At 43.1% G+C, this 27648-nt stretch overlaps 1 long non-coding RNA gene across 1 annotated transcript; it reads left to right on the plus strand.

Annotated features, from left to right (window-relative positions):
* Positions 1 to 96: 96 nt before the first annotated feature.
* Positions 97 to 27648, plus strand: LOC140681713 (uncharacterized). Its single transcript, XR_012052820.1, has 6 exons — positions 97 to 5091; positions 8540 to 8990; positions 9979 to 10036; positions 12362 to 12559; positions 26230 to 26449; positions 27481 to 27648. It is a non-coding gene; the product is annotated as an uncharacterized lncRNA (long non-coding RNA).

The raw sequence follows: 27648 nt of genomic DNA on the forward strand, positions 1-27648 counted from the left end.
CCATCCTGACGTCAAGTGTACCTGGCCCCCGAGCCGGGGGGGGGGGTGATTCCCGGGGGGGCGCGGAGGCGAGCGGGATGGAGGCGGGGGACGGGGACGGGGGGATGGCGGGGGTGGCAGCGGCTCTGCGCGACGGGGGATGCGGGGTCTGGTCCCCGAGGGTCGAGGGGCCGGGCCGGTGCCGGTGCGCGATCTTTTCCATTATTGTAGGTGATAGGTGAGACAGAGCCCGAGCCGAGGTGAGGCAGGAGCGCGGACCCCGCCCGCCCCTCGCACCCATCCCGTCGCGGGTGGGTTTTCTGCCCCCAGCCCGCGTCACCTCTTGCCTCGCTGCGAAGACACAGCGAGGTGAATTCAGCATTTTTTGTTCAATTGGGCTTCTAACGCACCGGGCGGCACAGCACGATCACCGTGCATTGTCCCCCGACACCTCTGACACACCACAGGCGCGCTGCATTAATGGGCACCCTGCCCACCCTGGTCATGGTGGGCAAATATGTTTATCCTCAAATACAGCTATTAATTTTGTACAATTTCTCGTTAAAAAATAATTTCATTTTTTATTCTTTTAATCGCATCCAGTGGTCTGCACGTTGTATTTTTTCAGCAATTACTTATATTTGTTAAGCATTTATTTATACATTTTCATTTTGCATCTGGATTTCCCCAGCTTCTTCAGTTTTATGTAATATTCCCTCTACCTTTTCATTGTCTTTTCATGCATTAGAAAATGCTTTTAAAACTTTTCTGATGCTTTCTAAATGCCCCTTGCCTCGGAAACTGAACCTTTTAGCATCTTCACTTTATGGTGCACTGTATTTAATTTCTTGATTCTTCCAACTTTTTAACTGTAAATTTTAGCAACCTGGTTTTATATCTGTGCTTCAATATTGTGCTTCCTTCTATTTATTATGGAGTGACAGATATGCCTGCCTTGCTCTTCACTGGCTTCTACAATGGGAAAATAACCAAAATATAAATACAAAACAATAAGGAGAGGAAAATATTTTAAAAGATCAGTGTTTCATGTCTGACATCTCATTCTCAGACATCCCCATGAGAGTAGATATGGTTCTGGGCATGTCCATGAACCCACAGGGGTCAGGGGAGTGTAATCACTGCCACTGCTCTGCCAGTCATAAGAGTAGAAGCCTCAAATAACAGGAATATGAATGGATTCATTAGAGGGAGAAAGGGTGAGTGTGTAGTAAGTATACTAGAAATGCCAATATCGATAAATACTGATATAGAACACGGAAAAAATGGCACTGGAACACCATCCTGTTGTTCACCCACGTTTGCTTTCTGCAACATGGTGTAACAACAGGTCAAGGTTTACCAAAGCCAAGGCAGCAATGAGGGCGTGTGGTCATTTTAATTTATTTTATTCTCTGCATGGTTTTCTCAGTGCTCACTGCCAAAAATGTCTTTTCTTCACTTTCCTGGACAGATGCCTTAAAGTTCCCTCTGTTCCATTTTTAGAATTGTTTCTGAGGCTCTATTTAAATGTGGCCACCTCACCAAGCAACTTCTGATTCCGTGTGGGTTTTTCCTGTATGAGTGTTACCAACACTGTTCTACTCAAAACACAAAGTGCTTTTTTACCTCTCATTTCTCATCACTGAGACTGCAAGCTGGAATGGCTTTTTTACCACATTTTGTGTTAAGGAAATTCTGCATACAGAAGTGGAATCAGAGTTGTATGTATGTATAATGACAATTTATATCCTCAAGTCTTTAAGTAGTGTCAGAACATCTACATCCACAGGAGTGTTTTGAAAGTCTGGGCACTCTTTAGTAAATTATAAATTCATTCACATCCTTCAATGCATGATGATGGGCTGTGTACAGAGTTCTGAATTGTGCTGGAGAATGAGTCTGTGCTACATGGACTTGCTTATGTCATCCATTCAGGAAAGATGCTGTCCAATGTACTGCATTCCCATCTAATAATAGCACAATAAATAGGAACAGCTTGCTCAGCAGCATCAGGTGGAGTCAAAGATAATTGTTTTATGCTTCATAAACAATTTAGGCTTGTTGTTTATCAGTGAAATATTTATTTAGTCCCTACTGCACCCAGTGGTACTCTACCCGAGTGTAAGATCAGAAACAAGCCTGGTTATGAAAATATTATTTCTTCTTTATAACTTCAGTTTAACATGGAATTCAACGTAGACCTGCTTCCAGGGGATCCACATCCCAGTAAGGACCTGGTGCGGAGGTTTTTTCCAGTGGGAATTGTTATATTCCCCAAGCAGAAATATACCCTTGTAGATCTAGTGCAAAATATTCCTTTGCACATAGGTAAGATATCTACCAATACAGCATGTAACACTGAGGATGAAATCCTAAGTTACAAGGGCCAGGAGTTTACCCGAGTGGGTTTTTCTCCCTTACTGTCAAAAGGCATGCAAATATTTGAGGCTGTAGCTGTGGTTTTGTGCCCACATTTCTGATCCTTCAAAGACTTGTCCATGAAAAAGGGAGACAGGCAGGTTTTGAAAAGCCAGGTACTTTCACCCAACACCCTATTTCCTTGCTTGTTAGTAGACATAACTTATTCAAACCTAGTAATCCTTATTCGAATTTCAAGTCTATAATCTCGAGCCCAGCTCTGTGTTGGCTGCCATGGCATCTCTGCATCATCTGTTCCTGGCGTGGACATCACTCTCTGCAGCTGGTACCCTGTGGCTTCACCACGTTCCTTCAGTCAGAACTGCACAGTGGGGAAATCTGGAGGAGTTCAGGAGCTTCAGCACCTCTGAATAGTGGCCAGAGCTCTGTGAAATTTATCTGTTAGAGGGTGGGAAGCACAGGCACGAGACTCTGCAAGCTGCGAACTGAGAAAGCTGCCACAGAAATGAAAGCTCCCCAGGAAGGGATAAAGTGAGAGAAATGCATTTCTTCTTTTTTGTGCATCTAGTAAAAGAGGAGCAGCTGCCTTCTTGCTGAGGCAGTTAAGGAAAGAGCAGAGATGAACAGGAGCAGGACATAAAGAAAACCAAAGGCAGGTAAACACACCATGTTTATCTGCAGAAATTTCAAAAGAGTTCAGGAGGATGCCACTGTTTTATCACCTTGTTCTGTTGCAAGTATATTTTGAATGAAGAAAGGTATTATGTAATGACATTTTCTTTTATATTAGTGACAATGTAAAAGCCAGATAGAAGATTAATCTCTGATGTCATATCTTGATCAATCCGTTTGATTTCTTTTTTAAGATCAAGCCAAGCATATTTTGTCTACCCACAGAGCTTGCTTTCAATATGTGGGCTGAATTTAAGTTAAAATACTGGTAGTTCTTGATGGGTAAACAATAAACCTTCTCTGTGAGAAACCAAAAGAGGTGTGTTTAGGGAGCAGGAGGAACAAATCCTGAACATGTTACTGAGTCCCTGCACACACTGCTGGGTAGAAAAAGACCTGGTCTTGACTCTAGGAATCTTCCACCACCACAGACAACTGAAGCAAAGACTTGTCCTGTCCACTGCAAGCCTTGCTGTGACAGGAAGAGTGATGCAGAGACAGATTCACATGCTGGGGGGAACAAATCACAGGGATCAGCACTCACCCCAGTCCTAGACTAAATATTTTGGCTTCTGGGTATCACCAGCCTTCACCTCTTAAGGGTGGCCCTCCAGCTGTTCAGCCTTCTCTCTTTTATTTCTCCAGCAAGTGCATTCACCCAGGAGAGCAAAATCTTGTAGAAAACCCATTATATAAAGGGACCATTGACATTTCTGCCTGTGCCTCATTCCAAAACCTTCCTGGTTTTCACACTGCAAGGCCAGTGGGTCTTACACTGCTGCTGGGAGATAAATTATTTTTTCAACAAAAAACTTCAGGCTGTAAGGTATAAAACCAACCAGGAGCCGATTCCTGGGTCCGATTTGGAGGGTCCAATTTGAGGATGTTAACACCATTCAAATGGGAATTTGTGTTATATGTAGCTTTAATTTGCAAAGTTAGAGCACCACGTTTTAAAACAAGAGTAGCTGAAAATGCAGTTTGATGCCTGAAGTGCTTGTGGTGGCTGCTGCAGATTAATTAGTTAAATACTAAAAAGGGCTGTGCTGCTTGTATTTAATTTGGCTGTGGACCGAAGAACACTCTTGAAACCCACTCTTTTACAGTAACACTATTTCTTTTTCTGCAGGAGCCAGCATTACAAAGCAATGGGAGGACGGCATAAAAGAGGCCATATGTGCAGGCAATCACAGAGGATAAGGGGGAACACCTGTTTTTCCATCAATTACAGCCCGGGAGCTCACGGGGCATATTTATTCTGGGGGCATTACATTTGCTTGGGTAATAGCGCATGACACATTTCCAGTTTTACGGCGGACAAGCCCTGAGAAGGAGCTAATCACGTCTGTACAAATGAAACACAAACATGCCCTCCCGGCCATACACGGAGTTAAACAGGGGCCCTAATGACACCAGGAGCCACCCGGGGCCAGCAGAAAGCAGCTGGGGAACAACCACCAGTTTGTGGCCACCTGGATGGCTCTGTTTGCTCTCTGGCTGAAGCCAAGCCAAGCAAAAAACCCTGGGAAAACTCATAGGTGGGACTGTAGGGAAGATGGATGCCCACAGGGAAATGGTAAATTTTTTTTTTTTTCATTTTATCACCTGTATTTGCAAATCTGACATTATAAATTTCTTCATACTTGTGTTACACTTTTAATAATATTTATTTTATGGTAATGATTTTATTGTCCTCGCTTGCAAGCTCTTCAGTAAATCCCTATAGAAGGACGAATAAATTCATAGAGTTGTTGTTGATTTATTTTAATAACAGCATAATTAAAATTTTGCCTTGTTGAAAACATTTCTGAGAATTCAAAATTAATGTTTTAGTTACATGTTTATTTTAAACGGGGTGGTTTTGTATGAGTATTTTTAGAAGACTAAGGACATTGATTAATTATTTTAAATGGCTCTTATGCTGTGTTCTTCCTCCTCATGTTCCATTTCAAGTAGGATGAAACAGAAAAGACCGGAAAGAACAAAGAGTATGAATACATGAGAGAAGAGAAAAAACACATGGAAAAACAGATTAAACCCCATTCAGAGCTATATAAAAAGGTACATATGTCATCCTTTTCTCTTTTTTTTCTTTTTTAAGTAATGAGAGGATAACAAAAAATTACAATAAATTATGATTCTATGTTAAAATTTCAGGAAAGCTTTCTTGTTGAGGAAAGGGTAGTCTCACTCAAGAAAACTGGGAGAAACTAAATTGCCAGTGCTCATTACCAAAGCCAATACTGAATCTATAATGTACACAGATAAAAGAATCACAGAACAGAACAGGATGACCAATGTTGGAAAAGACCCTTAAGCCCAACCCAGCACTGCCAACCCCACCACTCAGCTACATCCCTAAACTTGCTTAAAATCAGTCTCATTTCTTCATAGAGCATAAAATTCCTCTTCCCGTAATTTCACTGCTTAAAGGCTTGTATAATCCCAGTGTGGAATGAGTCTAACCATCCTGATGCTGAAAATAAAACATCCCTGTGTTGGTTTGGCCAATACAGCATCAGGCTGCAGATAAGCCAGGCCTGTGCCTGGGTATTGCTGCTCCCTGGGGCAGTATCTCAAATGTTTGTGCTACACAGCCTGCCCTGCTGGGTGACACTTGGCCACAAATCATGCTTTTGGGTGCTTTTTGATGCTTTTGGGTGCTTCCAAGTGCTGCCTGTTTACCTTTATCTAATAACTCAAGTGCTGTTGTAGTGCCGCACTACAACAGCCCTTGAGTGTTATTTTATTCTAATTATTGCAATTTAGCTTCAAAGGTGCAAGAGTTTGGGCTACTGAAGTACCAGTGACAGTTGGAAAAGATCTCTTTAAATATTCTTTGAGTTCGGGTTCAGCTGTGACAAAGCAATGGTATTTCAAAGTAAATCCCTCGGCCCTGTCCAAAGCTGACAAAAACAAAAAAAACAGCCATTCTGTTTGTATGTCATGCCTGTGGTTGGAAGAATTTTTTACCAATGCTGTAGCAGCTAAAGCAAACACAATTTTTTAAGGGTAGGGCATACATTTTAGAAAATGCTTCAAGAATGAAGAAGCGAATTTAGAGGTTTTCCACAGCACGTGGTCTTGCACTCCCCCATCTAGCTCTGTCCCATAGAAGCTCCATCGAGGACCTCCAGGTTCCCTGGGTCTCCACGGTCTCCTCATCAGAGAATTTTCCTGAACCCAGAAAGGAATGCCAAGTATGTTTCTCTTATATCATGTACACACTCATCCCATTAAAGATGCCTGGATCTTGCTGTTCTGAGCCCTGCATCTGTTATACTGCTGAATTCTTTCCCTAGCGGATTTCCTGGGGGAGTTTTCAAAAACCTTCTGCACCACAGGAAATATAAGCCCAAAATCACAAAAAATCCCAAGGTGTCACCCTAAATAAAAAGTGTATTAAGTGCTAATGGTACAAAGTTATGAAATGCCTTCATATGTGTGGTGGGATGACCAGGACTGCCTGCCAGGCCTCCACCCCGCTGCTCTCTCCCTCATCCTTCTCCAAAGGGTGGTGGGAAATAAATAAATAAACAACAGCAGCAGCTCATGGGTTGAGATGAGGACAGGGAGATCACTATTTGCTAATTACTGTCGCAGGCTAAACAGATACGACTTGGGGGAAATTAATTTCATTTAACTAATTCAATTTAATTGACAATTGACAATAATTTATTACTGCTTGAAAATAAGGGTAGGATGGTGAGAAGCAAAGATAAGAAGGAAAACCTCTGCTTCCCACTTCATGGGCTGAAATACACGATACTGTGATTAAGTGTCTTGTGCCACAGCAAATGGAACTACCCTGGTCCTGCTGATCTCAGGGAGATTTCTAAAATTAAGAGGTCTTCTGAGAAGTCTCCTCACCACTCTGTTGGGTCTTGGCTGTGTCTTTCCCAGCACTCAGCACCATTAGATGGGCATGGTTGAGGCAGAGACCCACACCATCAACAAGTACAAGAGAAAGAACCCCTTCTGAGCAGTTGTCTTTCCCTGTAATTTTTGCTCGTGGCCTTTCAGTGTAGAGGTGGCTTCACCATCTCACTTTCTTATGTCCTCCTGGGCAGTAGAAAGAACAGGAGGATGGCATCTGGATCTGCTTTTTCCCTCCAGTTAGAAATAGGAAGGACCTGGTCAGGGTTTTAAGATAAAGACAAGCAATTGGGAGAGTTAGTGAACCAAACTTGGGCTGGAAACACCCAGAAGAGTGGAATAATTGTGGAGAATAGTTTGTTGTTGTAATGTTGTGAGGGGCCAAGCACTGGAGCTTTATCGTGTTCGTAAATTGGCCACTTTTGTTGGTGTTGTGATGGCATAACTTTCGTTTTGGGGTGAGGAATATTTTGGTGTGGGCAGAGGTGCCTGTGCAGGGGTTCATTCTCAGTCAGGAGCTGCAGCTCATGGAGAGGACCCACATTGGCATGGACTTGTCTGAGAGCCTGCAGCCCAGGGAAAGGGCCTGTGCTGGAGCAGGAAGGAAGTGTGAGGAGAAAGGAGTGTCAGAGGGAATGTTTTGAGCTGATGACAGCCCCCTTTTCTCATTGCCTCCCATTGCTTGAGTGGGACGAGGTAGAGTCAGAAATGGAGAGTTGAAGGGCTGAAGGGGAAGGCATTTTTAGGTTCCATCTGGCTGGGATGGAGGTCACTTTCCTCACAGCAGCCTGTGTGATGCTCACCCCCCGTTGAGGTTTCCTCTCTCTTTCCTCCACCCTGTCCCAAAGCAAGCAGTCTGGGAGTGGGATGGAAGTTAGGAGGGGACATGGAGATATTCAAGCTGACCTTGGGGCTGTCCCATGCCATATGATGTCAAGCTCAGCATAAAAGCTCAAGGAAGGGAGGAGGAAGATGGGATGTTAGTGATTATGGCATTTGTCTTTGCAAGGCTCTGCTTCTCATGAAGCAGCTGGACATCTGCCTGCCAGTGGGATGTACTGAATGAATCCTTTATTTTGCTTTGCTTACATGGGCAGCTTTTGTGCTGCTTAATACACTCCATTATCTCAACCCATGACTCTCTTTGCCTCCCTTTGAATTTTTTCCTCCCCATCCCCTGGCACAAGGTAATGAGTGAAAGGCTGGGTGGGGTCAGCCCACTACAGTGTGTCATCAACATCTATAAATTATCACAAAGGTAATGTGCCTGTTGAGAGTTAGGATTTATAACATTTGCAATGAAAGGCAGGGGAGCCAAGAAGAGACACAAGTCTCTTTCTCTACCTGTACTGTCTCAGCACCCTGTGCTGCCACACGAAAGGGCTGAAATCCCCCAAAAGAAAAGCAGAGCCAGGAGCTGTCCAAGAAGCAATGAAGAGTGCTGGTGGGGTACAAAAGGAGGTGCTGCATGCATAAACAGGAAAGAAAACTACCCCTAGACACATGCATTGGCATTTCTGAGTTTACTGTGTAACCTGAACCCATCTCTTTGGGTTTGCCTTTTTTTTTTAATACTACATTCCACACAGTGTCTGCCAGTTATCTGAAAAAATATTTCCTTTGTCATCTACAGAAGTAGCAGCTTCACGTGACAATGGATGATTTAATCTCATCCTGTATTTAAGGAAAGCCACAAAAGAAGAAGAAGAGTGTATGTCTTAAAGACAAATCACCTTTCTTATGCCAAACAATCACAGAAATTTATTCCTCCTGCATAGAAAAGACATGTTGGGATTTCCCCAGCAGCCACTGTTAGCTCCAGGGAAGAGCAACCTGCCATCCTTTCCTCTAGGAAAAGACAGTTCAGGCACAGCACAGAGCCACACGACTGGGGAGGATCTTGCAGGACAAACAAAGCCAACCACGTAAGCAAAGAAAATTCAGCTCCCAACAAGCTAAAATTAATTGCAGTGACAGCTGAAAACATTAAGCATCTTCCAAGATGATGGTGTCTAGCCACAGGCAAAAATGTCCTTTCTGGGGAATACAGTCACTCGAGTATCATCAGAAAAGAGATGTAAAAGGTTAGTGAAATCAAAGCATATGCATTTGAAACTTCACAAAAATGTTTCAGTAGTCCTGCAAAAGCCACCAGATTGGGTGCAGAACAAAAGGTATCCTACCATAATATTGCTGGTGAGTTGAATGGAAGGACATAAATAGAAATACTTGGGGTTTCTTGGAATTTTACAGAACGTTTAACAAATCCTTTTCTCTCTGAAATAAGGTATTATGGACAGCCTGCTTTTATCTAAGCTGCTTTCCATCAACCATTTCCTTTGTCTTCAGTTGCCCCTGATATGTTTGAACAGATGTCACATAAAGATGTATTTAAGCACATTAAAATCAAAGCCTTTTTTTGGGTGCAAGAAAGCACTCCAGTTAGTTCCCCACAGATCAGATACTTCAGGTTTGTGTTTTATTGCTCAAATCTACCAAGGTGAAACAGTTCCATCCAAGATTAATACCAGCAATATTTCCAGAAAAGGTTATCCTGAATCATATTGTTGGATGTTTTTGTGTTTTATATAACCCACATGAGATCCTGTTGCTAAGCAGAAAGCAAAATCAATATAGAAGGCAAGCCATACCAGCTCCTCTTCAAATTGCTGTAGACATTTCACATTCTTGCAATTGCTTCTCTTTTAATGGTTTTCTCCCATAAAAATCTGGCTTGACTTTGTGACTAGTATTTTATAGTTCACCATATCCTAGAATATATCACATAAAACATTGTGCTATTTGGCTTAAATCTACCACTTTGATGAAGCTGCTAAGACAGCCATCATTATTAAATGACCTTCTCTAACTAAGGAGTGAAATGGGATAAATTTTAATTAGAGACTACTTCGGCTACTCTGCCAATATCTGCATGTGTCTTTCTCCTCCAGCCAAATCACAGCAACTATTGCTGAAAATATATATTGCAGAAAATTCCTTATTTTCAATCACAAGAACCACTTAAAAGTTTCTTCTCCACATCAAGTAAATAAAAATTTATTTTTCTAACAGGATACAATCATTGAACAATCAACCTCCTGTGTCATAACTGCCAGGAAAAGTCATGCCGGTGAGTGGAGCTCTTCCTTTGTAACTCATCCTTTCTCCTTCTCGTGGGTCTGGCAGAAGTGTCCTGTTCAGGCCAGCACATCTGATGTATTTATAGTCCCAGTAATTTTAGCCATGTTTCCTTCACAATCATAGAATCATTTGGATTGGAAAACCCTCTAAGATCATCAGGTTCAATCTCAACCCAGTACTGCAAAGCCCACCACAGAACCATTTCCCTTAGTCCCACATCTACATGTCTTTTAAATCCTCCCAGGAATGGTGACCGCACCACTGCCCTAGGAAACCTGCTCCAACGCTTGACAACCCCTTTGGTGTCAAGAAGAAATTTCTCCCAGTTCCAAATTAAACCCTCTCTAACACAATCTGAGGCCATTTCCTTTTTTCCTATTGCTTCCTAATATTTATTCTCCATGGTGTCTGGACTGAGATTATTGTCCACTCTATAGTATTGGCTTTTGATATGACAGTGTTGCTGGTTGTGAAACTCACCTTGTCTATGTGTTCAGTACTTCAATCTCCTTCACACTTCATTAGTCATTTAGTGGATGATCCTTGATCATCCTACCTCTTGATCCTTGCCTGAAGAAACAGGCATTGACAAAGCCTTTGGGAAAATGACACGAGCCCTCAGACCCTGGAATCTACTCCTGCCAAGTGTGAGGGAAGGGCACCCTGAGCTCTGGTTGTGCAGAACTCCTCTCGAACTGTGTCATCAGTCTCTGCAGTGTGCAGATTCTCTGCCCCAGTGCCCAAAATTGGTCTCCAGACCTCATTTTCTGTCACTCCACCAGGCTAACAGGAAAGAGGGACCTCCCTCAGACAATTTGGCTGCTGCCTGGGCGCTGTTCCATAACAGGGACCCAAAGCATTCCCCCAGTGCTCAGAAGTTCTGCTGGGAGGGTGTGCCCCACCTGCCCGTGGCCATGGACAAGGGCACCCTGACAGCACTGTCTGTGCCTGCTGGTCCTGCAGGGCTCATCTCTCCCCACTGCCCTCTGCATTGTGCTCTGGCTTGTGGACATGTCTGAAATAACCTCCCCAAACTGATACCAGCACAGCCCACCCCAGGGTCCAGCATGGGCAACAGCATGACCAGAATGGTCAGTGACACCCCAACACCTGGACTGGTGCCTGAGTGGCCACAGCTCCCACCCTCAGCCACAACAAGGAGGAGACTGGACAGAGAAATGTTGCTGACTGCCTGGAGCGTGTGTCCAGACTCTGAGCTACAAGAACACTCATGCTATCACACTGCACACGCACTTCAATGTGGTGTGAAGCTCTGGACAAACCCAACCAAACAGCCTCGGTTCACCCTCTCCCTTCAGACAGTAGGATTGACAACCATGCTGCTAAATCTCTTTTCTGTTGCAAAAATCAACTGCTTTGCTTCTTTAAGCTGGAAATTCCTCTCAGCACTTCTGGAAAAAAAAACCCAAACCCAACAACCAAACCAAAAATATTCCATCCTGAATACCCAGAGCAGAAATAAATGTCTCGTGATCGAGCAGATATAGCACAGCTTTTGCCAGATTAAAAGGATGATTAATTCATACACTTTATACTTACAAGTTATTTTGAAAAGAGTGTGAGCAATATATGCCTGGAAATTCCCAATTAGATTCAAGAGTATGTTGGAGTGAGCAAGCCCACGCCCACAGGAGCAGATGTTTGTTTGCGCTGTCAGTGTCATTCACCTACACAACTGATTTCAGAGATTAGAGGGGTGGTTAAATGGCTCTGCAGTATTCAAAGTGACCGTGGCATTCATTTGAACATTGCACTTCTCAGAATAAACAGTTCTTGAAGAAAAATTCAGAACAAAATGCCAATGAGAGAGAGAGAGAGAGAGAGAGAGAAGAAAATTCTTACCCTGTTTCCCAAGTGGAAGCTTTTGTGCTGATATTTTTCTCGGAGCTAAAAAAAAAAAGGTAATGAGGGAGCGTAGGGGAAGATGGAGGAAAAAAATGTGTTGAACGTAGTGTCAGCCACTTGATAGTTTTCTAATGACTTCTGTGGGCTTTAGTAGGTTGGACATAGTCTCTAATGCAATGGCCTCACTGGCATCTTGGCATCCAGCTCGTCTTCTGGATTTTGGGGCGCTTATGCGTCTGCTTCTCTGTCCATGCGCTACTTGTTTTCCCGCCTTGCCTTGCCCTGCCTTGCCTTCCCTCCTTCAACTGATGAAATTTAAGAGGTGTTGTGTTATCTTGGTGTTTTTTCAGGTTGCTTTCTTGAACAAAAACCCATCCTTGGTTGCCAGAGCAATGGGTGTTCCCAGCAGGCAGCCTGGTATCTCATTTATCTGTTCCGTGCCCATCAGGTGCTCGTGTGCCACACCATGGTGTCCATCTCTCTGGGTGCCTCTCTGGCTGCAGATCCAGGACAGTGATGGCCCTTGGAAAGGTGGGAGAGGCTGTCAGTCCTCCTTTCTACCTCTTCTTTTGCCTTCTGCAAACAATGGAAGAGGACTAAGCACAAAACACAGAGCTGCAAAGCAGAATTTTCTCACTGGTGCAAGGTAACAAAACTCCTAAATCTATTCATGCATGAGGTTTCACCAGCATTTCTAGGACCAGTGTGTCTGCTTTTGGTTTGGAGAGAAAGCCAAAAATCATATATCTGTTTCAACTGAATAAACAATAGTATATGTTCTAGTTTTACAAATGCTAAGAATATCTTAAAGAGAAATGCCAATGTTTTTTAATACCTACTCTGACAGTGTCCCATAATTCCTTTTGGGAGAATGGCAAGTTAAGAGATAAAACACTAAGACAGCACGATCAACTTAACTCTTTACAAGGAACAGAATTGTTATTTCTCTTTTATTCAGAGAGAAACTGGAGGAACAGATACCATGACTTTTCAGGGACCATGCAGCCAGACAAATAAAATCTCAGCACTCAGGGGACAAGCCAGTGCTTTATCCAGAAACTGAGTTAACTTTAAAAATCCATTTCATTCTTCATATCCATTGGAAGCCAATTTTGAAGCCCTGAAAGAGCTTAGTTAGCTCCTAATTCTTCCACTGGAGCAAGCTGTTTTGCCCCCCTGAGGGGAGAAGAAGGTGGATGTTTACTGACAAGCAACAATCACCACTGTGCAGAGCTTTGAAATCCCAGGCTCTACTCAGCACTTTGGTGATACCATCAAGAGTCAACAGATGTCCACCAAAGAGCAGCAATATATTCAATTTTGGGAAAAAAAAAAAACAAAAAAAAAACCCAAAAAAACCCCAAAAAACAGCAAACATTGGTATGCTGAAACCTAATTTCTAGGGTTTCCTTCAAAATCCTCTTCAAACTATACTGAGGACACAGATAAAATAATGTAGATATGTCAAGACTCAGATCAATATCTGATTGCGTTGGCATAATTTAGGTTAAAATGTGACCTTAGATTTGAATTCCTCCTCCAAAATCATAAAACCATTTAAAGAGCATCCAGTTGCACTCTGCCTGCCACTGGCAGGGACATCTTCCCCTGGACCAGGTCGGTCAAAGCCCTGTCCAACCTGGCCTGCAGCATTTCCAGAGATGGATATTCACAGCTCCTCTGGAAACCTGTGGCAATGCCTCACCACCATTACAGTGAAGAATTTCTTCAAATGTGTATTTCTCTTAAACCAAGTTTTTTATTTAAAACCAAGAAAATCGATTGCTGTGTTGCTTTGACAGCAGCCTTGCTTTGTTTTTCCTTGGGTGGCTCCAGGAGCAGCCCACGTGTGTGGGTGCAAGCCCTGAGAAGAGCACAGAGACCCTTGGAATGCAGCAGCAAGGGTGCCAGCAGGTTTTTGGGAATGTGTGGCTCCTCACCTGCCAGTGGTAACCCCATGTAGCCACCCTGGATGCAGCAAAGGGCCAGGGCAGCACTGGGACAGACATCTCTGCTCAAAGCATTTGGGTCATTGTGAACCTATTTTTATCTGCCACATTCCTGTGACATAAAAGAAGTGCTTGATCCTGGCCTTTTCTTTTTTATTTTTAAGGATTCCTTGTGCTCTGCCTGGGAAATGCTGGTTCTGCCCTGTTTTTCTCTTTCCTTTGATCTGAAATAGATGAGAATCAGGACTATCTCTGGCTCCTTTTCTGCTGTGCTAATGAGGCAGCTGGAGCAAAAGGCACAAGCAGGAAGGATTAAAAAAAAAAAAAAAAGAAAAAAATTGCATGAGAAAAAGCAGAAGCCCTAAAGGCAAGTTTTTCATGTAAAAATACTTGTTGGCTGCTTGTTTGGAGAGCTTCAATTTAAACAATGTAGGAAAGGCAGTGGCCCAAATCCTCCCAGCTGAAGCATTGGGGAGACCAAGGGAAGTGCTACAGCTGCTGCTGCTGCTCTATGCCACTGAGCAGGCCACAAGATGCTCTTGTTTCAATTTATTTTTAGATATGGAAACCTCTGCTTCTCTCTGATACTCAGCATTGCTGCACCAAGAAGGCTGTCAGAAGAAATTCAGTTTCTGTGCTCCCTTTTGCTTCTCATCTACAGCTCTGAGCTCTGCTCAACATTTCCAGAAAAACCTTATTCTCCAGACTGTCTTGATGGTTTTTTTAAGCACTGACGCCACTCGTAAAATTTCAGAAAAATAAGATAATTAGTGGTGCTTGTAAGTAACTTTTAGGGGAAAGTCAGCTGCTCTGCATTCAGCATATGCTCAAGAAGTGTTCTTCAAATGCTTGAAATTTTATCTCCAGCTTCCTGTGGATGAACAGGTCACATCTAAACTGTATCATAACTGAAGTGGCACCAGAAAATTATAGATATCAGAAACCTGCAGACTGTGTTAAATATGGAAGACTAAAATGAGCACTGAAGAAAATAGAGAAGGTGAAGTGAGATTTGTGGTAAGAGCATTGTGGTAGTAGAGGATACCTTCTGTCATTACTTTTGGAACATGTGTTTACCAGGAATTTTGGTGTTAGCTCTGATCTCAGTTGTCATCTGCCACTGCTAACCAGTTTGCAGTTATCTTCCTAGCCCTGTTTCTAGGGATAAACAGCACTTCTAAGCCCTTCTGGTCTCAGAGCTGATTGAGGGGTTTTTGAAAGGAAAGGTGTGGATGAAGGAATGGGCAGTGTTGGTCACTATCCATAGGACATGGAGTCACTGCCAACACCTCCACTGCCCCATGAGCACCACTGGCCTGGCAGACCATTAGCTTTCCCTGCTGGATTTATAAATATTACCTCATTCTTTCCAAACATTGCAGTAGCCCCATGTTCCTCCTTGCATGCTTGAAATATATAGAAATAATTAAAAATAATGTTCCCAACGTGAAGGTAAGAGCGAAATAACCAAGCTAAGCAAGCTGTCAGATTAATAGCATTAATTTCTTTTAAAATGAGCCCTGATTCCTTTGAAATCAGTCACAAGCTTGAAGGAAGAGATTTCTTTCTGTCTACTGAGTGTCCTGACTAATTGCTGCAGCTAACTCATTTCAGGCAGGCTACCTTTCCCCTGCTTGCTCCGCTTGAGAGAAGCAACAGCTTGTTCTTATGAAGAAGCATTTCTCTTGATCTCTGTAGTGCCTCTCATCCTAATTGCAGCTATCTCGTTTAAAACGTCTCCTTATTTTACCAATTAGAAATCAGCCCCAGGGTTTGATTCCTGTCCTCTCAGCTCCCCAGCAGGGAGCTGGAGGCTTGCAATCAAGCCTGAGCCTTGTTCCCCATCTCCTGAGCTGACAGGCTGGTTCAGAGGGACTGATGAAGGCAGGAGATATTATTTGTGTAAGGTCCCTATCAGCAAGCCCAAGACACAACCTGCAGATACCCACCTGCCAGCACTGCAGCTGACAGGCTGTGCCATAATAGCTGCTCACTGTTACAGCGCTCTCTAATTAAAAAAAAAAAAAAAAAAAAAAGGCAAGAATAAAAAAAAAGTAAAAAGAAAATAGAATGGAAGTTTTCTGCATACTAAACACCCTCCACTTGTCAGCGCGGATGCACAGACGTGTTTCCAGTTGTTCCCCAGGGACAGGGAGCAGAAGTGTTGCCAGATGTGGCCATGGGAGCAGAACCTTTCTGAAGTCACTTATGATGGCTAACAGCACTGGGCATGGGTCATAGAGATAGGACACTGCCTTCTGGGGACTGGAAAAAGCTTGGATGTCCTGCCTCTGAGGGCTGGGAGGACAGGGCATGCTTCCTCCAGTCTTCTTCAAGAGACCATCCTTCCATTTCAGTCCAGACCTGCCTTTTTTCTTCCTCCCATATTTCCCCTTGGAGTCTGACTCAACAGGACAGTTGGGCAAGTCTGGATAATTTATTTTTTTAATTTAAAAAAACGAAAAAACAACCCAGATCTATTTATTTGAAACATACATGCAAGTGCAGGATTTATATATAACCCCCTCTGACTGCCAAGAAAGAGGAAAAAAGCCCCCAGCATTTAAAATCAGTCTTTTTCACTGATGGGAGAGAGTGCTTAGTATTCAGGGCACCACATCTGAATACATTGAGTAAATTATATGTGCCAAACTATTCACGCTTCGCCTGACTACAAGATTTACTCACACAACCAGCCACAGAAACGACATAATAAGAAACCTTCAGCGTATTTCCAGAATACAGATATCCTGGCTGAGGAGCCAGCCTGACAGGGTGGTTTGTGCTCTAGGAGAGGAGGGATCCACGTCTGCTGTAGGTACTCATTTAGAGAATCCAAACTCCGGCATCCCAGGCAGAGCTGGTGTTTCATGCCAATATGACCCAGGCAACCCCTCTTTCTCTGCATGCAGAAATGTCACGTTTTCTTTTATCCCTCCTGGGGTTCTTTCCTGCTCAAACAGGGTTAAGATGATTAAGCTGGATATGTCAGTACGTCTGAGAGCTTGTGCCATTTCCCACAGAGCCGGTGGAGGGAAGCTCTGCCAGTTGGATGCATGTACAACCTGCCACAGGGGCACTGCAGGGCCACACTCAGGGAAATTAAATACACTATGCAGTAGCTACTAAAGGCAGGTAAGAAAGAACAGTGATTTTAAGTAGCTTCTACAAAAACCAGATGGAAAAACCATACCTGAAGGGCTTGGTTGCATTTATGGTTCTAGCTCACACCCTGAAGGGTTTTTTCCAGCCCACAGCCATGTGGGAATGCTGATGGATGTGCTGTCTCTGGTAAGTGTCTGACACAAGCCACCCCAAATGGAGACTGAGGCTCTCTTTGAAATGCCGAATCTCTTTAAACTGAAATCAAACTGAGTGAGGGACAGGATCTCCGTCCTCTGGTTGTGGGAGATGATAACCTGAAGCAGCCTTTACACACACACAGCCTGCCAGAGGCTATGCAGGAGAGGTGGATGCACCAGAAACTCCATGGGGATGGCAGATGTTTTCATAACCCGTGTTGCACACGCTCTATTAAACCACATTTTCCCTTCTGTAACATTACCCCTGTAGTGCAGCTCTGGAGCTTTGAAAACTTGGATATGAAGAAAAACTGAGCTAGACTGAAGCAGGCTGGCCAGTAAAGTCCCAGCCTCTGTCTGCCATTCCAGATTGTTGCCTCCCGCCACCTATCCAGCATGCTCCAAGGTGCTCCAGAGGAGCCTACCATCATCAGGTGGCTGGGAAATAGATGCCAATGAGATCAAAAGAGCAAGCAGACAGGATATTCAGTATTTTCTGGTTCAGAGGGAAGGTCCAGAGACAGCTGGTCACAGACAAGGGTGGGTGAAACCTCACGTCTTGGCTGTAAAATGTGGGGAGGACTTAAGAAGAAAGCATTGGGTGTGTGGTGTGCCCCACAGTGCCCATCATCTCACCATATGAAATATGCACAAAGAGCAGTGAGAAAGGGCTGGTGAACTCAGCTTGGAAACGAGGATAAATAATCCTGGAGAGTGGAGAGCAGAGCAGGGTTTATGTCACAGTGGATGGCAAGTCTGGTGATGGCTGAGAGAGCTGGGGTTGTTCAGAAGAGCCTCTGAGGAGATCTTTGAGCTCCTTCCAGTGCCTAAAGGAGCTCCAAGAGAGCTGGAAAGGGACTTTGAACAAGGTCCTGGAGTGAAAGGACAAGGACGAATGGCTTTCAGCGGACAGAAGTCAGGGTTAGGTTAGATATTGGGAAGAACATCTTGACTGTGGGAGCGATGAAACACTGGAACAGGTTTCCCAGAGAAGCTGAGTCTGCCCTGTCCATGGAAGAGTTCAAAGCCGGACTGGATGAGGCTTGGAACAGCCTGGTCAGTGGAAGGTGCCCCTTGCCCATGGCAGAGGTGGGACTGGATGGTTTTTATTGTCCTTTACAACCCAAACCATGCTGTGATGACATGATTCTTTAACCTGCATCTTTGTTTTGCCTCAGGCAAGTGAAGCTGCAGAATATTAGGTCTGGCTTCTGACAATGGGTGAGAAGAGTAAGAATCTTATTTCTATACATGCACTCTGCATAGACTGCTCACCACAATTTCTGTATTTATTGAAGCATGATTTTTATGAGATATGCCACCCTGCAGGGGAGCAAAGACTAAAGCTGAGATCATTAATCCTTAATACTAAGTAGATGCAGCTTGTTAGTTTGCATTTCACCATGTAATTATCTCTGCCATGAAGCATTCTCAGAAATGCTGGGCTGCTATTCCTCTGCACATCCAACCTGAAAAGACTGCGGAAAATGGGGCAGAGGCCAATGATGTGATGCTGGGAGCACTGCTCACTCATTTGTGGGGCAAAAGCTCAGCCACAGACATTTTATTCAGACGCCTCCTTCCTGTCTGTGTCGGTGAGAACACACTGACAGCAACTCTGAAATTAACTGCAGATTGGAGCAATTAATCTGAATTTAAATACAATGTATTCAAGGATTTCATAGGCAATTAATGATCCTAAATATAATCTTCCCAAATGAAGTCCCAGCAAATTCCTCCAGGGTCCTCAGCCACAACCGCCCATTGCTGGGCCCAGGACTGCATCACCCAAGTTTAACTCTGTTGATCTTCTTGCACAGATCTATTTGCTCATGGGTTTATCATACCCACCCCAGAAGCTCTCCTTAAGTGTATAACAACAAGATACATGGGGCTACCTTCCTCCCTTTCATTTTCTTAATGGCTCTGTTCAAAGCAGTCACTCAACTCAGAGTTAAGACACTTCATGCAGAATTTTTTATTAAAATCTGAGTCTTGAAAGATGGTGACAGTTCCACCCTGGAGGATGGATACCCCACTGAAGACACACAATGCAGGCAACTTGCCCTGTCTGCTTGTGGAAGCATGAAGACGGGTTCAGGCTTGCTGGGAAGTGACAGGGACTAGACTGAGAGGGAGAACAGCCCTTGTGCCATCAACAGGTAACCAACCAAAATTGTCTCCAGCCAAAAAGATTTTGTAAGCTACCACAGGGCTCTGCAGGAGATCAGTGAACATGTTTGGAAAAATAAGGCTGTGCTCATCCCTGGCCAGGAATGGTGGATGGAGCCATGCTGGCACTTGTGGACACAGCAGGACTAGAGGATGAATGAGGCAGCAGTCACTGGTGGGTGCAGGGGTGGAAAGATGGGGAAGGGATCCTGCATGACAGCAGTGCTGTTATGCTGTCACAGCCCCCTGGAATAATGTTAGGATCCCACTTTCTGAAACAGTGTTAGGATCTGATTATTAAAAGATGCCTCTGCCAAAATTAAGGTGCAAATGAGACCATAGGTTGAAGACAATAGTATAGATTTTACTTAGCAGTACATGTGAGGTAGAGAAAGGGACAGAAGAGAAGAGAAAGAAAGAGAGAGAGAGAGTAGATTAAGAGAGGTTCCTGTGATGTCCTGCTGGCCCCTCTTCCTTTGCTTCCCTGAATGTTCTTTTGGAAGTGCCACTTTTATACAGTCCAAGTCCAAGGTGCCCACGAGCTGTTCCCACAGCTTGGGATGGAATATGTGTACACAGTTGCTTCCTTTCCTACAGTTTGCCGTGGAGGGAATTTTTGTCTGGATGAATTACCCTGATCTGCCTCACCAGGCCTGGAATCTTCCTCTTGTTCCCTCCCTATTTTTTCCACAGGCTGCACAATGGAATATTGTCAGGTGTGCTAATTCCAAGCCTTTTACCTCTGTCTAGGTCTGACATTAACTCCTTCCTGCTTTCCATCTGTGCCTGTTGTGGCATCTCCTCTTGCGGCAATGTCCTCCTCTGACAGTGCTTTGAGACAAATTGATGGCATTCTTTATGTCCTGGCAGGTGCAGACAGGGATCCAAAGCCTGAGAGGACCTGTCAGACTGCAGGTGACTGCAGAGCCACTGGCTTTGCTGCCAAGCTGCTCCTCTTGCGCTCCTGCAGGACACAAATCATCTCCTGATGCAAATATTCCGTGCCTTGCCTTGTCCAGACAGTGAGTTACCACAGAAAACACAAAGCAGTTTTCGTTTCCCATATCCATTGGAAGTCAGTTTCCAAAAAGCTTAGTTATTTGAAATATCTTACTCAGCATGTTTTTAATTTTTCTACTGGAGCAAGTTGGTTTTGCCCCCCTGAAGAGAGGAGAATGTGGCTGTTTACTGACAAGCAATAATCACCACTGTTCAGAGCTTTGAATTTCCAGGCTCTACTGAGCACTTTGCTAATACCAAAATGTGTCAAGTCCCAACTCTGCCAGTGGCATCATTTTGGTTTAAAAGTGAATTTAGGTTTGAATTCCTCCTCCAAAATCATAGAACCATAGAATGGTTTGGGTTGGAAGGAACCTTAAAGACCATCCAGCTGCACTCTGGCTGCCACTGACAGGGACATCTTCCCCTGGACCAGGCTGGTCAAAGCCCTGTCCCACCTGGCCTGCAGCATTTCCAGAGATGGGGTATGCTCAGCTCCTCTGGAAACCTGTGCCAGTGCTTCACCGCTCTCATTGTAGAAAACTTCCTGCTTTTTTCCAGTCTGAATCCTCAGGATTTTTTTTTCCAGGCTGCATTAGAAGTGCAGTTAGGACAGCAGAGTCTCACCCATCCCTCCCTTAGCACATCCTGCTCCCAGAGAGGATGCACAGACCTGCCATTAACCAAAGGGAAACCTCTTTTTGTGAAATCCCTCTGCTTTCCCTGCCTCAATGAACACAATAGGGAAGGAAATCTGGTGCTGCCTGACTCAGGGTTGATGTGCCAGGCGTGCAGGCCCACCCCTGCCAGCCCCTCTCGCCCAGGCTGCTTGCTGCAGGCTGCTGCGTGACGTCCCCTCGAGCCCCGTGTGTCACCATCGTGACAAAATCTCCTTCCGCAGAAATTTAATTAGCGCACTGAAAGAGCTGACCTTTCCCAAGATTTTATTTTTCTCACTATGCTAAAAATATCCCACTGAATATGTCAATAGTATCCTTAATGTGCAAAGCACTCTGATAGCCTGTTTTAAGAGGAGAGGAATTTTGAAATGATGGTTTTGTAGAGAATGAGAGAAAAACCTTTTAAAAACTCCTTCAAATAGGCACCATTATTTGGAATCAAAATTATTATGGTTGTCCTACACAAAAACAAAACAAAACAAACAACCCCCAAAAAACAATACAAAACAAAATCAAACAAACAAAAAAAACACCCCAGAAAACAGCACGTCATCTTTATCATGGTGCATTTTACAGCAGGACTAGTAATCAATATTGCAAGGCATTTTACAAATGAACTTAATTTCTTAATACATCATTTAAAGTTAAAGGGGCTGGGAAAATTAAAATGATTTTCCAAAGCCCATACTGCAGGCTGTCCATCTTGCAGATTCTGTCCACCAGGATAGAAATCTCTTTCTTTATCACTTATTAATATTGCATTTTTCTTCACTGAAACAGCATCACCTGATGCTGTTCAGTGGGCAAAGTGCCTATACATATGTATATCTATATATACATATAGATATAAAATGAAACTTAAATTGTTTTAGAGTATGGATACAATTTGCTGGTAATCACACTGCCTCATGACCAGTGATAATTTCTTATCGGAAATTTAGTCTTCAAAGCTGTCAAGATAAGCAAAATATTCTGTATCTCCAGATTTATTATATTTATTTATTTAATAAAAAAACATCTATCCTCTTCAGTTGTCCCTTTTCTACTATTTTCTTGTGAAAGAAAGCAGCAGCTAGGTATTCCAGCTGGGCCAGAACCCTCTTCTACCCCCACAGCAGGTAGTGGGAAGTTCATTCTGAGCTCACAAACTCAAATCTTCATCCCCTTGACACTAAGTAAACACCTCTCCTACAAAGAAAACCCACATTTCAAATGAGGAAAATGTTTTCTCTTATGTATTTATGGAAATATTATTTATATATTAGGCAGTGCTAGTCTTAAGACACAAAACTTGGCTCAGAAAAGTTGGCAAATTTTACGGGTGAAATAAGCTCAGCTTTTCTCCTGCATCTTGTTTTTGAGAACTCTTACATAGTATGCTCATTTCCAAGAAAAGATAGGAAAATAAATTGGATGCACACTTTCAGGATTATAACTTTTGGTGGAGTGAAAAAGCCAGGAGTGTTAAAAGTCTGTGCCATGACTGTGTAAATTACAGGAATGACTTAAACCAGCTTCACCTTGGCATCATCAACCTGGCATGGAGAACAACAGCCTTCTCATTTGCTGGCAGATATCTGTGATACCTTTTTTAGCTCTTTTGTCATTGCTCAGGGAATAAAACAACAGTATCTTGGCTTATATTTTATTTTACTGCTTTTTTTTTGCTGAAGTTTTGAGGCCTGAATGGCTGTGAGATAGAGAAAAAGGCAGTGCTCTTTGTCCAGGGGCAAGAAAGGCCATTTCAATCTTTTGGACAGCATCAAGGCCAAAAGCAGCAGGGAGGGGAGGGATGTCACCTGGATCCTGCCTGGCCCTGCTGTCAACACTCAACCATTGTGCTGACACAGCCTTTCAGGTTTTACTGATCTGTCCCCAAAGTTGCCACCCTCTTGGCTCGTAAAACAGCTCAGGCAATTTAGCTTGTTGTTTTTGTTGTTATTGTTGTTGTTGTGGCCTCTTTGCCCCCTGAAATGTTACAAATATTTGTGTTTTCAATGCGCCCTAAAAAGGACAGCTTTCTTCTGATTTTCGTGGCCTTTCCAAGGTTACACAGCGACCCAAAGCAAAGTCATGCAGCAGCAGTACCCAGTGAGTTCTGGTGATATTACAGCATAAAATAGAATCAGGATTTTAGCAGATACAAAACAAATGAAGGATTGATTTGAACATGAAGGATTAATCAACCCTGAAGGATTTGCACTTCTCTTCATGCAGCAGGTGAGATGTTACAGCACCATGAAGACACATTATCTGTGATAATGCCAGGTCCATGAAACACTAGATTGTCGTGGTTTGACACAGAAAAAGAATTTTCTCGGAAGGAAGAGGTCAGTCCAGTCAGGGGTCAGAGTTGGATACTGACACTTGGGGTGACCAACTGATGGTGGACACGCCTCTGAGAACACAGAGGGGTTAAAAGCAGAATTCCCAGGAGAACTCGCTCTCTCTGGTTCCGGTCATTGGAGAGCGCAGACTCTCCCCCACCACCACCAATCTAGAGAGAAAGAAACAGAGAGCCTGCAGACCTGGAAGTTTGAGACAGAGGAGAAGGGGGGTTGAAGGTGCCTAGTGTGGGAGACAGAGTCCTGGGCCAGATTTCAGCCTGGGAGTCCGGGACTTTTAACCCTTTCCTGGGAAATGAAGGCTTTGTGAAATACTACTCCTCCTCAGTTTGAAGGAAAGAGAGACAGCCTGGGACCTCAGATGTTAGGGAAAGAAGGTTGAGGGGAGATGATGGAGTGGCTTTTGGCTGGACTCTGCTTGTTTACCATAGACTGAACCAATTTCTCCTCCAAGAGAAACTGCATTTTAGGGGGATGCACTGGTGAGCCAAGAGACCCGCTTCATCAACTACCAGTTCAGGAATGAACAGAGAAAGTTGAGGAGGGTGTGATGATGCCCTCCGTCTTCAGGAAGATGAAGATCCTTGTTTTCACCCTCGGCCCCAGGGGAGGAAGAAAATGGGGGGGACTGTAGTCCCAAAATGAAACACTAGACTGTTGTTCCTGTTGGTCCTTGGCAATGCATCCTTAAAGGAGCCCTATAAGCAGTCTCTGTCCATGCACAGAGAGCACTGTGACATGGAGAGGAGAGTGTCACGCTGGCAGATTCTCTCCAGGCTGTGCCATGTGTGACATGGAAACACAAGAGTTGGCAGCTGTGTTTCCTGGGGGTCTGTGGTGCAAGAGATACTCCTCTCTCCCCTGATGGACTGAGTATTGATTATATTGAAGGGTGAATACTTGATTAAGGACCCAAGATGTGTCTCACTGTGGTTTGTTGGAGTTGGGTGGGGGGAGGAGGAATATTTTGGAAGGTTTTCATTTTGGATTTAGTGTGTGTTTTTCTTTCTTTTTTCTTTTATAGTTGTATAGTAGTAGTAGTTTAATAAAGCTTTTTTTCCTTTTTATTAAGCTTAGGCCTGCTCTGCTCTGTTCTCAATCGCATTTCACAGCATTAAATTGAGAGGTTGCATTTTCATGGGGGTGCTGGCATTGCAGCATTAGCTGCAGCATCACAGGTTTTGATCTGTTTTGTAGGGAATAATAGGAAAAAATCTGCTTCTGAAGGCACTCACATTTTTCTTGGTTGACTGATAACCTTCTTAGTGGCTCAGTGAGGCTGCAAAAGAAAATGCCTGCTCCTTCCATGTGAAGGCAGGAGGATCCCCATGCTCAACCCTCCCTTCACCCTGAGCAACACTTGGCAGATCCCCAGGAGATGGGTTAAACTCTCCAGCACTGACCTCTTGGTGCAGGAAAAATGATAGCAGGACCAACAAAAACCAGGAAAAACAGGGTATTTTTCATTAAATTGTGGATGATCATTTAGTGTGCAGCTCCACGCAATCAAGACACTGTTAATTTAAAATTAAAATGGGAACTGATGTAGAATTTACCCTTCAGTGCTTTCCCTGAGGATTGATAGCATCCTGCAAGCTTGAAAGATCTGCAAAAGCAATTCATAACAATAACTGTCACACATCAGACATCACTTCCAGGGTGGTGCTGCAACTCAAAATGTAGCCCAGCCAAAAATAGAAATATATGGTTACTCCAGCAAGGTACACATGACCATTTATCTCCTGCGCTGTTGCTCAAACTTCTGCTTGAAGGCAGAATTTAATACCAGGGTATGCAAGGTAGAGAAAAACCTTCATATGCAGAGAGAGTAAGTGTCAGGTAATGAGGATAAGGCTGATGCAATGATGATTAGTCATTTTTCAGACATCCTTTGCATAGCCATTTTTCAATAAAATCTCTATTGGTTTATGGAGTGGAAACTTTCACAAACTCTGGGGGGAAAAAATAGCTAAAATAATTTTGAAATCATCTTCAAGAACATTTAAAGAATTCACAAGAGGCAGCAGTGAGGAGGCAGAGCTTGTTGTCCCTGCTTTGGTGGCTGATGTCCTGCAGCAGCCACTGACCAGTTGCCATTTGTAGACATGTTTGGTGTGTCTGTTTTGGTGGTTTTGATTTTTTGTTTCAGTTTTATTGGAATTTTTTCTTTTTTTCGTTGGTTGATGTATTTTTGTTTGTTTTTTAAAAGGGCTCTTACTGACTTTAAAATTAATAGTAAATAAATTTCCCACTCTGTATCATAGACAGCTTAGCCATCTCTGTACGTGGCTTGAGTGAATGCGAGTTGTAACCTTCTGACCCAGAAGATGGAATGGGAAACCTCACGCACAGCTCACTTCAGGAAAATATCTTTTCACTGATTTTTCCTGCAGGATCTTCACAGCTGTCAGTGCACCTGCTCTTCTTTAACTAGCTAAATTCAAAAGGTGGAGCTAATGTTTGGTATCATGTCAGAGTCATCCTGAAATTAACCATTTATGGTAAATTTGCTGTACACCACCAAATAAAGTGAAGACAAATTCCAGAAAAATATGAGCATAAACACAAGCCAGTTGAATTGTACCAGAAGGGCACAGGAATGGCCCTGCCTTGCATAAAGTTTTCAATGATAAATCAGTTATTTTAGTGTGTGATCACACTGTTTACTTTTTATTTTCATCCATGATATCACGGCTAAAGCTCTTGAAAGATAAAAGAAATTACTCCTATTGTTTTTTACAACTATTTTACTGCTAACATTTTTTTTTGTTATTATAGTTTAGACCTTTAGACCAACAAAACAGTTGTGTTTTTTTCCTCACATATACCCTCATTGATGGTGTAAGAGATACTTTTTTTCATTCCACAGAATTTTTTTAATCCTTGGATGATTTTATCAGCACTGAGAAACCTCTCCCACTGTGACACCAGAGCTCCTTTGTTCCTCATCTCTTATTAAGAAACAATGAGTCACTTTCTGACTCTTCCCTAGCACTTGTGCCTGCAGAATAATAAGAATTAAATATTTATGAAGAGTTCTGCATAGTCACAAAGTTACAATGAAGATCAAACACATTGGAAGAAGTGTGGTAAGTGCCCTCTGATGCTGTGGTTGTGTAATATCCGGTAGTCCTATGGTAAAAGTGTTAATTATAAAAAAGCAAAATGTTTTAGTTCCCCATGTCCAAGAATATGGTCAGTAACTCAATCAGATGTTAACTGCATTCCTACTTTTCTAAAAACCCCAAAATCCAGACATAACTTCTCTCTCATGATGTGTAATAAAGAATGGCTTTCTCATAAACCATTTATTAATTGCCAATAAGTTAAATTATTGGACATTATGTTTGATTTTACTCCCAAAAAAGCTGTCTGTGAATGCTCCCAAGAAGGGTGATGATACTTTCACAAGGATACTTTTACAAAGCCCTTGGACCAGGACTGTACACATTCTGTTTTAGGGGGTTTTGTTTCCTGTTTTCTCCTTCTCTATCTCTTTTGGTTTTTTGGGTTGTTTTTTTTTTGGGGGGGGGGGTGGTTGTGGGTTTTTTTCCTCTGTTTTTTGTTGTGGTTTGGTTGGTTGGTTGGTTGGTTGGTTGGTTGGTTTGTTGGTTTTTGGTGTTTCTTTTTGTGCAAAGAGGATTCTGCTTTATAGGCTTTATTTGCTAAAGAGTTGAAAAATTTCTGGACCAGGTGAAGACTATATTTTGTTTTGCTATTTTACATTATTATAGTCTGCTCTTGGATTCCAGGATCTTTGAAGAAATGCTTTATCTGCCCGATGTACTACATCAGCTTTCCCTGCCAGTATGGATACTAAATACCCTGTACTCCACTTTTAGGATTATTTGTGTGCAATGGCTTTTCCTCTTTCTAATAATCTTTTCTTAATTTTAACACAAACTACAGACATTTGTACTTTGTATGAGGTGTGAGCACTTTTATCAACATAATCAGGTGTCTTCCCAAAGCAGAATGCAAGGACTGCAAATTGCACATTAAACTTATTTAGGGGAGGCATAATAATTCAATTTAATGATAATTAAATTTAATTAATTCAATGTAATGAGAATTAGATTTTCTTTAACTACCCTCACACTGTGAATCTTTACCTCCACAGATGTACAACTGGAGTCATGAAAGGTCACCATCAATGCTTTATTATCATATTGCTCTTTGGGAGCTTTGGGGGACCCTCTAAAAGTCTCTGCTACAAGGCCCACAAGGAAGGCTGTCTGACTTCACTCTTTAAATCAAAAAAAAAGGGTTGATGCCACCCTGTCCAACC

Source organism: Taeniopygia guttata, chromosome Z, assembly GCF_048771995.1.
Source record: "Taeniopygia guttata chromosome Z, bTaeGut7.mat, whole genome shotgun sequence".
Taxonomy (NCBI): domain Eukaryota; kingdom Metazoa; phylum Chordata; class Aves; order Passeriformes; family Estrildidae; genus Taeniopygia; species Taeniopygia guttata.